Genomic DNA, 12992 nt, shown 5'->3' with positions numbered 1-12992 from the left:
TGCGTCAAATAAATTAAATTTCCGATCAGCACTTCATATCTTAATAGGACAATTTTTTTACCACATAATTCGTCTTAATCATCAAGCGAAATAACTTTTCTATAATTTAGGTTATCGGGCTATCACAAAAATATTCAATGCAGAGCAACCGTTGAAAACTTATAAGCACGTTTGAGTACGAAGAAGTACGAAGAAAAAGAGTTCAATCTGAATTGAAGTTCAGATTTCAACTGACCGGACTTTATAGTCGATGTTTACATTCATCTGGGGGTGATCAGCCGAACCGAACTCTTCGGGAATTGCATCGTCTGCCTCAGGCCCGATGAAAGTATCAAAGATCATCTGATTTTGCTCTGTAAAGCGACATTATATAGACCAACAGGCCGCGAAAAAAGCCTTTCAAATCACAAATAAAATTTTTGAGTTAACTTGGTAAACATGAAGAACAAAAATGTTTATCATAGCCTAATTAGTCCGCGTGCCAATTTCTGTAACAATCCGGCAATGTGAACAAAACTTGGCTCTTTTCCAGTCCCCCCCTCGTAAAATTGCAAATTTAGGCTGTTCAAAAATTGTTCACACGGCTTTTTGCATGCAAGAAATGTTTTAAAAATTTGTTCACCAGTTCACGCTGACACTTTTTAATGCAGTTTATAACAAGAAAAATATATTTAATTAGACTTTCATATATCGAGTTTCAGAAAAATCAAAGGGGGGACTGGAAAAGAGCTCAAAATTTTATTAGTAAAAACTTGCAGGTGGGGGTGAAGGAAAAAGAGCCGAAACAAAACCGATAGTCAGCCGAAAATGTTTTATAAAGCTTGTTTGGCTGTAGTAACAGCGCAGCTAATAAAGCAGTAGATCTACCCAACAAATAGGGAAAACTTTCCCTATTTGTTGGGTAGATCTATTGCTTTATTAGCTGGCTGTGCTCAGGGGCGGATTTAAGGAGGGGGGGGGGGCGGCGGGCGGACGCTCTCCCCCTCAGGGATCCGACCCCCTGCCGACCCAAAGGGTCCCCCTTTTGGTGCCTTTTAAGAAATCCATTTTTGGCCGACCGACCATAAAATTTTTCTAAATATTAGTTTTGAGGGGGGAGCGCACGCCGAAAAAACGCGATTTTTAGGTCAAAATTTTCCAAAAAGTGCCTAAAAATGCCTTTTTTGGACTATTTTTTTTCAAAATTTTGCCTGCGTAGCAGAAAATTTGCCCAAAACAGGGACTAAACCGTGCTTAGGGAGAGCGCGAAAAATCAGTTCGGTCGACCTAAAAAAAAGTCGACGAAATTTTTGATTTTTTTTTTAAATCCCCCCCCCTCAAGAAAATCCTAGACTAGATCCGCCCCTGGCTGTGCTGTTACTACAGCCAAACGAGCTATATAAATCAACTTCGGTTGACTATCAGTTTTGTTTCGGCTCTTTTTCCTTCACCCCACCTGCAAACTTTTAATAATAAAATTTTGTTCGCATTGTCGGATTGTTACAAAAATTGGCACGCGGACTAATTTGGCTATGACAAACATATTTGGTCTTCATATTTAACCTTGTAAAAACCCCCGTTACATCATCCAGTGGATGCATATGTGAGGTGGGGGGGGGGGCAAAAAGGGCCCTTGTTTCATTTGATACATAAAATCAAAAAGTTTATTTTTGTCGCCTTAAACACCAGAAAAATTTTTGACCAAAACTTGTTTAAATTTTTCTAAACACTGTAGCTTGTTGGACTTTTCCCTTTGATTTCCTCGATTAAATTGCACTGCTTCATTTTCTGTACAGCCATGAAAAACAGAAGGTTTTCCTCGTTTCGTTCCAGCATCATGAAGTTCAACAGCACTCGTCGTCCGATGTTGTCATGTATGACGTCATTGAAGTTGTTCTTCCATTTTTCGACATCTTTTTCTCGCTCCATCATTTCAAGGTCAGTGTATTCGCTTTTCGTTTTGAACCGATTGAATTCAAAATCGAGATGTCTGTGAGGCGATATTTTTCTGATTTTCACCATAGAATGTTAAATGGCAAGGGAGGGATGAGTTTTTGCTTAAATATATACTTTGGGCTTTTTTCTTTCCTCCCCCACCTGCGAAACTTTCCCTTGTATTCTCGCAATGTCGGATTATTGCTTGCAAAACTGGTTTACATTGCAAAATTAAAAATTTATGCATAAAATTTTGCTCCTGAGGGGGGGGGGGGGAGAGGAGTTGGGCATGGTAGCGGAAAAAAATCCTACTTCGCCGAGCAAGCATCAAAAGCGCTATACTTAGCATATGTTTTTTATCGAGGGATTATAGTGTCATTTACGCGAGGGCGACATGTTTTGGAAGTATGGTCTTCTTCTTTTTATGGGCTTTTGGAACAGATCTGGTTCTAAGTGATCGTGGCCAAAAGTTCATTGGAAAAAAAACTGTCAAACATTTAATAAAAAATTCCCGCTCAAATATTATTGAGATTCATAATTCGGAAATTGAAGCCGAAACGATTAGAAAAGATTAAGTTTTTACTCGATAGCGAGGAAACAAGAAAACAAAAAAATCTTGAAAACAAGAATCCCAAGTATTTAATTGGGAAGGTAGGAAAGCTGCTTTGTGAAAAAAATATCCCTGAAAAGTTCTTTTTTGGCAGGCAGGAACAATGTTTTCTGTTTTCGTTTCTCAGGATCGTTATATTCCTCTTCTAGTCTTGCTTGCATTTTGGGGTCCAAATTGACTTCCATTGGCGCGTTTTCTACTATGAAAGTCTCAAAAATATCCTTATTTGAAGTTTCGATTTCCGAGGTCCTTTTCATTTTCAGAGTCGCGTCAATTTTCTCCGAAAGCATCAGAAGCTCATCACAATGTTCAGTTTTGAGAAAGTTCAAAAATCCATCTCTTGTTGTCTCAGAGGTCAAAAGGTCGTGAACTTTTTTGAAACGCATGTCCAAAAATACTTGTGAAGCTTCCTCTCTGGCCTTGGCTACAAAAATAGTGACTGCTTCTTGTTTTGCCGTTGCGAACATGCTTATTTGACTCTTCAGACCAGGGTTCACCTCTGCCGAAGCTAGCGGCGGAACTGAAGCTATTGACGCATTTTTAAACGTTTCCATGAAATGCACCTTGTTCGATGGATTTTATTAGAAGACCAGTTTTTGTAATGTTTCACATTAATTTCATGGTCATTTAAATACGTGGTCTTGTCTTTTCAGTTTACTTTGCCGATCTTTTTCAAATAGACTCGTTCGTATAAAAGCAAAAAAAGCTTTGGATGAAATGAGAGTTAAAGCAGAGTTAAGTTAATAAATTAGGGCGTCAATGTTTCTCGTACTCACGTTAATGTTTGTAAAAAGAGTGTTCTTTTTTTTCAAAATTTGTAAAAAATTTTCTCAAAATGCAAATTCCGAATTATTTTCAGTTTAACTGGTCTTCAAAGTATATCCAGCGCCTCAACCTGTTCGCCTCTCGGCTTGCTGCGCTTGTTCGTGGGGTCGGCGTAACTAACTACATACGTCTCGTTGAAGTAAACAATAGGGATGAATCCTTCTTGATTCGGGGCGCCGAATTTGTTCTGTTGAAAGGTACTCGTTTGAAAAGAATTTACAGTCATACTTTTCATAGAAGTGATGAAAATTTGGTCGTCTCTAAGAAGGTAATCTTATTTATTATGATCATTTTATTGAACAAAACTCAATATTTGATGAAAAGTCGCTGTATTGAAACTCAAACAAACATTTAGATTTGGTCAGTTACTTTTTGGACCACTTGAGTCTTAGGATCTACGGTGTTTCGCATTAGTCGAGAGGTCCAGAGATATAACTGGACATGAATTTATTATTGTTTAGATTAATCTCCAAACATTTCTGCTGGCATCTTTGCTCGGCAGCGCTATTGAATCTGACGAGCAATGAATAATAAATATTTATATTTGAAAAAATAATCTAAAAGATAGAATTGCTATTACTTTATTGCACTTTTTGGTGTAATTTTCGATGTTCGATTGAATCTTTTTATTACCTACCCCTACCACAGAGCAAAAGAGAATTCATTAAAAACAAAATAATTGCACATGCTTAACCGATTAATTGGTCATTTATAGAGGGTAAATATTGAAAACCATAAGACTACAGTTTTAGTTAACCATTCTATTACTCCCAGCACAACTGGAAGGTTGGTTGTGAGGAACAATAGGTTAAAAAAGTTGACAGGATGCCTTAATTTCTATTTTTAAACCAGTACCGGCTTCTTCCGTCCCATGCGACCACCACCACGTGTGCTCGACCTCCTTCTAGGCGGCATAAAACTTCTTCTCCACCGCTTCGGCTAGATCCGACTGAACGCTGAATCTCGATTCACATAGAAAAAAATCTCGTCAACATTGAAATCTGCTTTTTAATTAATATCTCTGAAAACAATAATTACTGCATCCTTTAAGTAAAAGCACTTGAGGTCAACGTGCTTCAATTTAAAGTTAAATAAAGCACCATGCATGCTGAAGTTTCAAATTATCTCAAATCAAGAGACTGAAAGAATCAAGCCAGCTAGTGCATACTTCGCAGCGATTTTTGTCTCGCTTCAAAGTAATTGACTGGAAAAAGACAAAGAAACGTGATAATCAGAAAATGAGTCCCAGAGGAAAATTTGAATACATAATTGAGAAAAAAAGATTGGCAACTAGATAAATGAAAACAGAAAATTAGAAAAAAAAACATAAATAACTTGATGGACAGCATTAGATTTTATCTTAGTTTGCCCTCCGGTGCGTATCTAACCAACTTATATTTAGCGCAAGTTTCGAAGGTTTTTGCTCTAAGAGTCTCGTTCTGTCTCTCTTTTCTCTCATTCTCTCCTTCTCTCATTAAGTCGCAGATAAGAAACCTTCAATTTTTGTGTTTGGTGGGGCGCCTAAGACAAAATAGTACTTGCAACCCTGAAGAGTCAAATTGATCGTAAGTTACTTTGTTTTGTATGGTAAGGCTTGGCCCCATTTGTGCTCTATCAATTGTTGAGATTTCCCTCAGTTGGAGTAGGGAAAACAGGATTGTAAAAATTGGATATTGAATTAAATATGATACATAAATAGATAGAATAGAATAGTGTATATATGAATAACGATTCCAGATTGAATGTATTGTTTTGAATAACAAGAATGTTTTAACAACTAGAATTCACACTTGAGGCTTTCGCAAGTGACCGCTTCAGGTTCTCAAGTGACAAACGATTTGACTGGTGAGATTTGTCCTTGAATCAATTTACTGCACTATAAGTAGATATTTAAGACATAGTTAAATAAAACATACATAAGTAAATAGAATAGAATGAGGTACCGAAGGTCGCCTCATGACACTTCCCCCTCTAGAAAAATTTATCTTGTATAAATTTCAGAATGTATAAGGCAGAATTAACACATGTTAATATGTCAGCTTATAACCCAATCATAAGACAAATAGAGCGGAGTTTATGAGAGTTTTAAAATTTAAGAAGTTTTATCACGCTCGTCGATTCTGATTTTCTTAAACGTAGTAGTTTGCTCTTTAGTTCTGGGAAAAGGCACTTGCGATCCTTTACGAACAATCGGGGTGAAAGGCGTAGTAATCGTCTGTTCTGTGATTAAACGTTGTGACGAAGACTCTGCAGGGTCGGATTCAGTTACACTCTTGACTGAATGGCGAAGAGGATCGCCATAAAACCTCGTCGGTTTCTTAGACCGATTAGAAGATCTGTTTGAATCGCTCGTAGATTGGGAGGTGGGAACGTCAACCTCCGCATGTCCAGTAGCCGCCGGGTCCGGAGCTGCAGCCTGAGGAACGGTGCCGGAAATCTGTGGCTGAAGTGTGATAGGCGGATCCTTAGGCGTTGCTTGAGCCCCTGTGGGAGATGTCGAGGCGGAGTTTGTCAAAGGATGAACCACCGGAGCTTTCGACGTAGCGACCGCGGGAGCCAATCCTTGAGGCGCTGTAACAGGTGCCTCCACCAACTCAAGCTGAGGTCCGGTGATTAAAGAGTCGTCGCTTGATGACTCTGCTGTGAGGTCGATCACCTTGCCCTTCGGAGGTTCTGCTATGGGCCTCGTAGCTGAAGTTGTAGATGGCTGAGACTGAGGCCGAGGAGCAATTCGTCGCTGTAACCGTTCTCCCACTGTGCCAGGCGTAGCTGAAAACTTAGGATGATTAAAATTATGTCTTAGGCTTAAGTGATTTTTCCGATAGACTTTCCCCTTGTCAGTAATGTAAGTATGGTCCGTAACACGAGTAATCTTGATTTTTGCTAGTTTGAACAGCGGCTTTCCCGATTTTCGATCAAAAACTTTTCGAAGGATTTTGACTCTTAGAGGATCTTGTAAAACTAATTTTTCTAATTTACGTGTTTTTGAGAGTCTTTTTGGCCTCGAAGTGGACGACACATTCATTCGCTGGGAATGCGAGAGTGCTGGTGCTGAGGTATCACGAACGTTGTTGTAAAAACGTAGGGTTCCCTTTGTGATCCCCGATTTCAGCGAGTTTGCGAGGTCACTATTACGAGCCGCCAATTCGCGGAGAAGTTCTTGTCCTTGTTGTGGGGGCACATTCCGTTTCCACTGCTTCCAGGTGTTAGCCGCCTTCGCAAGCTTCTCCAAGGCCTTGTAAGGTTGACTATCGGCTATACGCTCGCCCACACCAAAAAGTGGTTTGAATTTACAGGGGATTTCCGGACTATGTGACGCTCCTCTGGGTACAACTTTAGCCCTATCGCGGCTGTAATCTTGGCTTGATCGCTGCTCCGGAGTTAGGAGGTTTCTCTCCAGTCCTTGCGCTGAAGTAGGAGAATGAACAACATTATCACGCGCTAACGAAAACTCAGTGTTAGGCTTCCTCCCAAAATGTAGCTCAAAAGGAGATACTTTTAACGTAGAATGCTTCGTTTTCCGAATATCGTCAATGATTTGTTGTAAAGTAGATTTCAAGTTTTTAAAATTAGGATCTAATTTTTCTGTTCCTAACTTCCGTTTAACAGTCTGGATCGACCTCTCCACCAGCCCACAACTCCGATGATCCCCGACCGCTGTGAGGATATGTTTTATGCCTCTACTTTTGCAAAAATCTTTAACGACTTCAGAGTTGAACCCAGATCCGTGATCTGTTCTAATGCTTTCCGGTATACCATAATTACGAATATACGATCGTAAAAATTTGACTATTTTTTTCGCACTGGTTGTCTTAGTTAACGTCACCGAAGGGAACTTAGAAAAACGATCTATTGCGACTAAAATGTAGATTTTCCCCTTCTTATCATCTATTAACGGACCCGCAAAATCAAGTTGCAATTCTTGATTCGGAGCTGACAACGGTGGTAACGGCTTAGCTGAGTTATAAGTCACTGAAGTTTTGATGTTCCTACCAAATAGAGCACACTCCGGGCATTTTTCACAGACGTTAACGATCTGGCGATTGAGAAATGGCCACCATATATATTCCGAGGCGTCCATCATGGCCACCTGGCCTGGATGCGAGCGATGAAGTCGAATCAAAATAGCACTTCGTAATTGTTCGGGTATGGCCAATTTGTTGTCTATCAGGACACAGTTGTTCACCACCGCCGCCTTCGTCCAGAATTGGGCCATGTACGCACCCAGTTTGTTGAAGGATTGCACATCCTTGTTAATGATCGCAGTCCGCATCGGTCCGGGGAACGGGTCTTCTCCTGTCAGCTCTCCCAGCAGATCCACATCGAACAATCCTGGCAATCCGACCACTTTCTTTTTATCCGGAGTGACTAGCGGTTTGTGGTTATTGATGGCATTAACCCCCATTCTGAGTATCTCCCCCTGTCTAGCCTGTCTCGTTTGCCGTTGCCTCCGGCACTTGTTGAGGAACTGGGTAAGGGCCTTTTGTGTAGTCTGTCCCGCGTAACCACAAAACGTTCTAGTGAATGTCTCAATCTGGCAAGGTTGCGGGTACGTATCTGATCAATACGGCTCGGGCGATCCATATGGCGAACTGTAGAGAGTCCGGGTCTTTGTTGACTTGAGGTACGAAAATTTGGGGAACTAGTAGAAAAATTTTCAACAAAATTGAGGAGATTTGTTTGTTCGATGGTGTTATTTGCGAAGTCAATATTATTAGTAGAAGTATTAGAGTTATTTAGAGTAGAGTTGAGAGTAGTATTTTGAGCAAGATTAATTGAAGTATCCATATCGTGACTGAATTCTGAGATGTAAGGTCGGAGACAATGAGTTTGATCAAAAACTTCCGGTTTAGCGTACTGAGCTGTGATTGATCGAGACTATCAGAGCATGAAAAGTCAACCTCTCGCGACGACGATATATACTCACGATTTTGCATACTAGCATACGATCGGCTGGTTGACTGAGAGCATGAATTAACGCCCTCTATCGGCGAGGAATTATGACGATAAATTAGCATATCTTTTTGAGATTGGTTAGCGGGTTGAGTATTATTCGCGACGCCCTCTAGCGACGATGAACGAAACTGTTTGCCAGAATGCGATTGGCTAGATGAATGAACTATTGATTGGTCCGTTGTTTGAGTTAAGAGGTAGCCAATATTGCCTCCAGTTTCACCAAACGATCTGACTGGTTGAAATTGGTTACAATATGAAATTTGCCCCACCGGCACTATTTGAGGTTTGGGTCGAGTACTAATCGAATTTAAAGCATTGTGAAAAGCTTGAATAGACTTGATGACAAATAATTCATCATGCGATGACGGTAAAGGTGCTTCAAACGTCGGGTATCTGGACATATAGTCTACAATACCTAGGGAAGAACCGGGTATATGTTCGATTTGATAATCGAACGGAATAAGGCGGTCCGCCCAGCGAGAGAGTCGTGACTGATAAGATTTCTTGCCATACGTTTCGTTGAGAGCGGAAATAATGGCCTTATGATCGGTTAGAATAACAAAGCAATGACCTAGTAAATATGTACGGAAATGTTCACACGCCCATACAATGGCCAAAAGCTCTAACTCGTTGGTACTATACTTGATTTCCGCGGAGTTTAGAAACCTAGAAGCAAACGCGATCGGAGCCCAACCATTTGGTTCGACTTCTTGTTCCAAACAAGCCCCCAGCCCGCTGTGGCTTGCATCACATTTAACTCGCGAAGTCTTCGAAGCATCATAGTGAAACAAATTAGGGATGTTTGCGATGAGGTTTAAAATTTTCTGAAACGCAATGTCTTGCTCTTCCCCCCACAAAAAGGATTTCTTATTCTCCGTTTTTACCGAAACTCTGAATACAACTGTATATTTGTGCCAATCCGGAATGAAACGCTGAAGGTGATTGAGGGTCCCCATAAACGATCTTAACTGCTTAAGGGTTTTTGGTGGCAACAGGGATTTGATGGCTTCTATTTTCGAGAATTTCGGAGCGTACCCGTTTTCATCGATTTCATACCCTAACCAGACTAACTTGTTAACTGAGAACTCACATTTACTAAGTTTCAACGCCCATCCTTCTTCATTCAATCGACTCATGACTCTTTCGACCAGTACATTATGATCCTCAACTTGTCCTTTAGTAACAACCAGTATATCATCAAGGTAACATATGACGCCTTCCAATCCTTGTAAAGTACAGTCCATCGCTTTCTGGAATTCCGTAGGCATATCCGTCAGTGCGTAGAAACCAGTCTTGAATCGATAGGTGCCTGTTGCCTCTCCACACAAAATACTAAAGTTACAATGACTACTGGTTAGCTCTGATAAAGGTAATTGACTAAAAGCGTATTTAGGTCAAGAGAAGTAAACCACACTTCCCCAGGTGTGTCTCTAGTTATGATTTGGGCCGCCGAGTCAATCAATTCATGCATATTAGGCATTTGATATTTAGTTTGCCAGATTTGGGCATTCATGGGCTTAGCATTGAGCGCAAGTTTTATAGACCCATCCTTCTTTGCTGTTAGAACTATGGGCGCGATGAAATGATCCGTAGTAAACTTTTCTAATTTTTCAATGTGCTTGTCTTTGATCAACTTTTTAATCTCAGCCGTGACTCGATCTTGCAAATGTATAGGGACTTTTCGGCCTTTAACTTATCTAGGCACCAAAGGGTCTTTAAAATTCGTGAATACTTTATGATTTTACGACCTCCCCAGCCTGCTGAACACATTAGGATACCTTTTGACAAAATGATCTCTCCAGAACTGTGAGGTCGCATCCAGCTCCTGCTTTCCTTCCGCCAAGCTAACTTCTGCCGGTCCGCGTTGCACTGTTTCAATTCCCAATTTCTCATGAAGGTTCAATCCGAGTAAATTCCGTGTACAATTTTCGGAAACCAAGAAACACGCATTTTCGATTTTCCAACCCTTCGACGTAATAGGGATTTCTAGTGACCCGAACAGTTTAATCGGTTTCTTGTTATAGTCAACATATGTAACGTCTAATGGGTGTCTCGCGACGTCCTTAAATTTAACATTAGGAATCCGCTTCATGAGTATTTCCGCCGTTTTCTTGTTTAAGAAAGACACGGGACTGCCAGTGTCCACCGTAGCATAGAAAAAGGAGTTACCAGAACGTAACTGAATTCTGAGGCTCCTTGGTTGTCCTCCCGCTGCCTTCAGAAGTTCTACATTGTTAATCTGCACAACGTCTATCGCCATGACCCCATATTCCGGCTCGCTGTCACCATTTACGTCAATTAAATTGCACTCTTGATCTGAAGATATCTCTTCATTTTGTACTATGTTAACACGTTGTTTTGTAGCGTTACACACCTTAGCAAAATGTCCCTTCTTTTTGCAAGCATTGCAAGTAGCTTCCCTGGCCGGGCACGACCGGCGATGTTCAAGAGAAAACGGGTTACCGCAAAAAATATTATGGTTTATTTTGACTTTGTCGTTGGTTAGGACAATTTACACCTCCTCCCCGGTTGTTATTTCCTTGATTCTTGAATTGTTGTACTGACGAAGTTGGTTCCTGCTTGACTCGAATAGAGTTGGTAGTATTGGAAGTAGCGTTGTTATGCGGGAGCAATTTCTGAAATTGTTCTGATGTTTTAGCCCCTTTCTCATTCTCCAATGCCAGTTGTAGATTATCGTCAAGATTAGCTTTTGCTCTGATTAATTGCCTCTGAACCTCCACATCGCGAATGCGGCCATGAACAAGTCTTTCAACGTCGCTCTTTCCTGATCGAGCGGCCAATTACACAGCGCAGTTTGAGCGCTAATTCGGGCATAAAATGATGAGAATGAGTCATTATCCTGCATGAAAATTGTATTATACAACTTTATCCTTTCGACTATGTAGTCCCGCTCTGCCTTGAAAAGATCTTCGCAGCACTTGTGAAAATCAATGAAAGAGCTAGTATTGAGGTCCAGGTGAGGGTAAGAATCCAAAAACTGTTTTTTTCCCTCATTTCCCAGCGCGAAGAAAAGTCGCAATTTCAAACGCGCCTCTGCCTCATGGTAACATCAGTTATGTCCAATGCGAGGTCCTTTCCTCCTCCTCTCTTGATTGTACTCATCGATTCTTCTATTGGCTGCTGGTTCCTATTGGTTACATCTGCTGCACTTTCATCCGTTCCCGTTGCTTCAGGCTTCGGGTAAGGTTCATCCACTAACTCTGCTGGGGCAACTAGGACCTCCCCCGGTGAAATATTGTCTTTGAGACTAACGGCCAAAAAAAACTGTCCCACCCAAGTTTCCCAAATGAAAGGTGGGTTAATCGATGTTTTCGCCCAAAAGGGTGGTATTCCGAGTAGGTCAGTGCTGTCTTCATTCACAGGAACTGCTGGCTGCGCCATGAGAATTCCCTCAGTTGGAGTAGGGAAAACAGGATTGTAAAAATTGGATATTGAATTAAATATGATATATAAATAGATAGAATAGAATAGTGTATATATGAATAACGATTCCAGATTGAATGTATTGTTTTGAATAACAAGAATGTTTTAACAACTAGAATTCACACTTAAGGCTTTCGCAAGTGACCGCTTCAGGTTCTCAAGTGACAAACGATTTGACTGGTGAGATTTGTCCTTGAATCAATTTACTGCACTATAAGTAGATATTTAAGACATAGTTAAATAAAACATACATAAGTAAATAGAATAGAATGAGGTACCGAAGGTCGCCTCATGACAACTGTTGTATCTTTCTGACAATCTCTGCAACTCTGATGTTGAGATTAAATTCAAGTAGACGTCTAAAATCGAAAGGGCTTATAATAAGACCGAAAGGTAATCTATCAACCCTTCAATAAAAAAAAAATCCGCTATCTATATTCGTGATGGCCTTTGCGCTAACGATCTTGATATTCTCAATAGCTTAATCAATTTTCCATGAGGCGAAATCTATCTCAAGTTTCACCTTCTCGCACTCACTTGCACGAATCACCGCTCTCAAACTGTTCTCCCTATAAGCTGTAAAAACTGTTCTCAGTAAAAGTACGCTATCCGTTTCTTTTAGTTAGGATAGTCTACTTTTAGTTTTGTTCGCCCAATCCTCTGCAAGATATTCCCGTGACGAAACTGTTGAAGTTTCTCGTGTAGACGTAAACGAGAATTAAGATAACCAAGATGATTTTCGATTTTTATCCTTCCCAGTAAGTAAAATAGACCAAAAACACTGAAAGCCGAAATATTGTTCTGACGTCTAAAAACACCCATATTTGAGTCTCGTGTTCGAGACTTTGTTTTCAATTAATTCAAATACCGTGAAACACAAATTGATCTGCAAAAGCCATGTTGTCGAATCAACAACAAAATCAATGGAAAAAAGTCTGAAAACGCCACATATAGATCTGATGGAAATTTTGATGATTAAAAAACAGCTGTACAGCTATTTTCTTTTGGCCAAACAGTTTTAATTGTAGTCAAAACTCTTTCGCATGCTATATGATTGAAATTCTCTTTGAAAGAACTAAACACTTCTTTCGAAACTGAAAAAAAGTCTATTAAAAATTTGGTGTCGCAGAGTTTTTGCTTCGACCTTGGAAAATGGGGAGGAAATTTGTATTCGGGCGTTTTATATACATTTTTTTCACGCAAAATCAAAAATCACAGAAAATCATCGGAAATATTGAGTAAA

Source organism: Symsagittifera roscoffensis, chromosome 3, assembly GCF_963678635.1.
Source record: "Symsagittifera roscoffensis chromosome 3, txSymRosc1.1, whole genome shotgun sequence".
Classification (NCBI taxonomy): Eukaryota; Metazoa; Xenacoelomorpha; order Acoela; family Convolutidae; genus Symsagittifera; species Symsagittifera roscoffensis.
The sequence above is the reverse complement of the archived record's forward strand: the minus strand, read 5'-3'. Positions refer to the sequence as shown.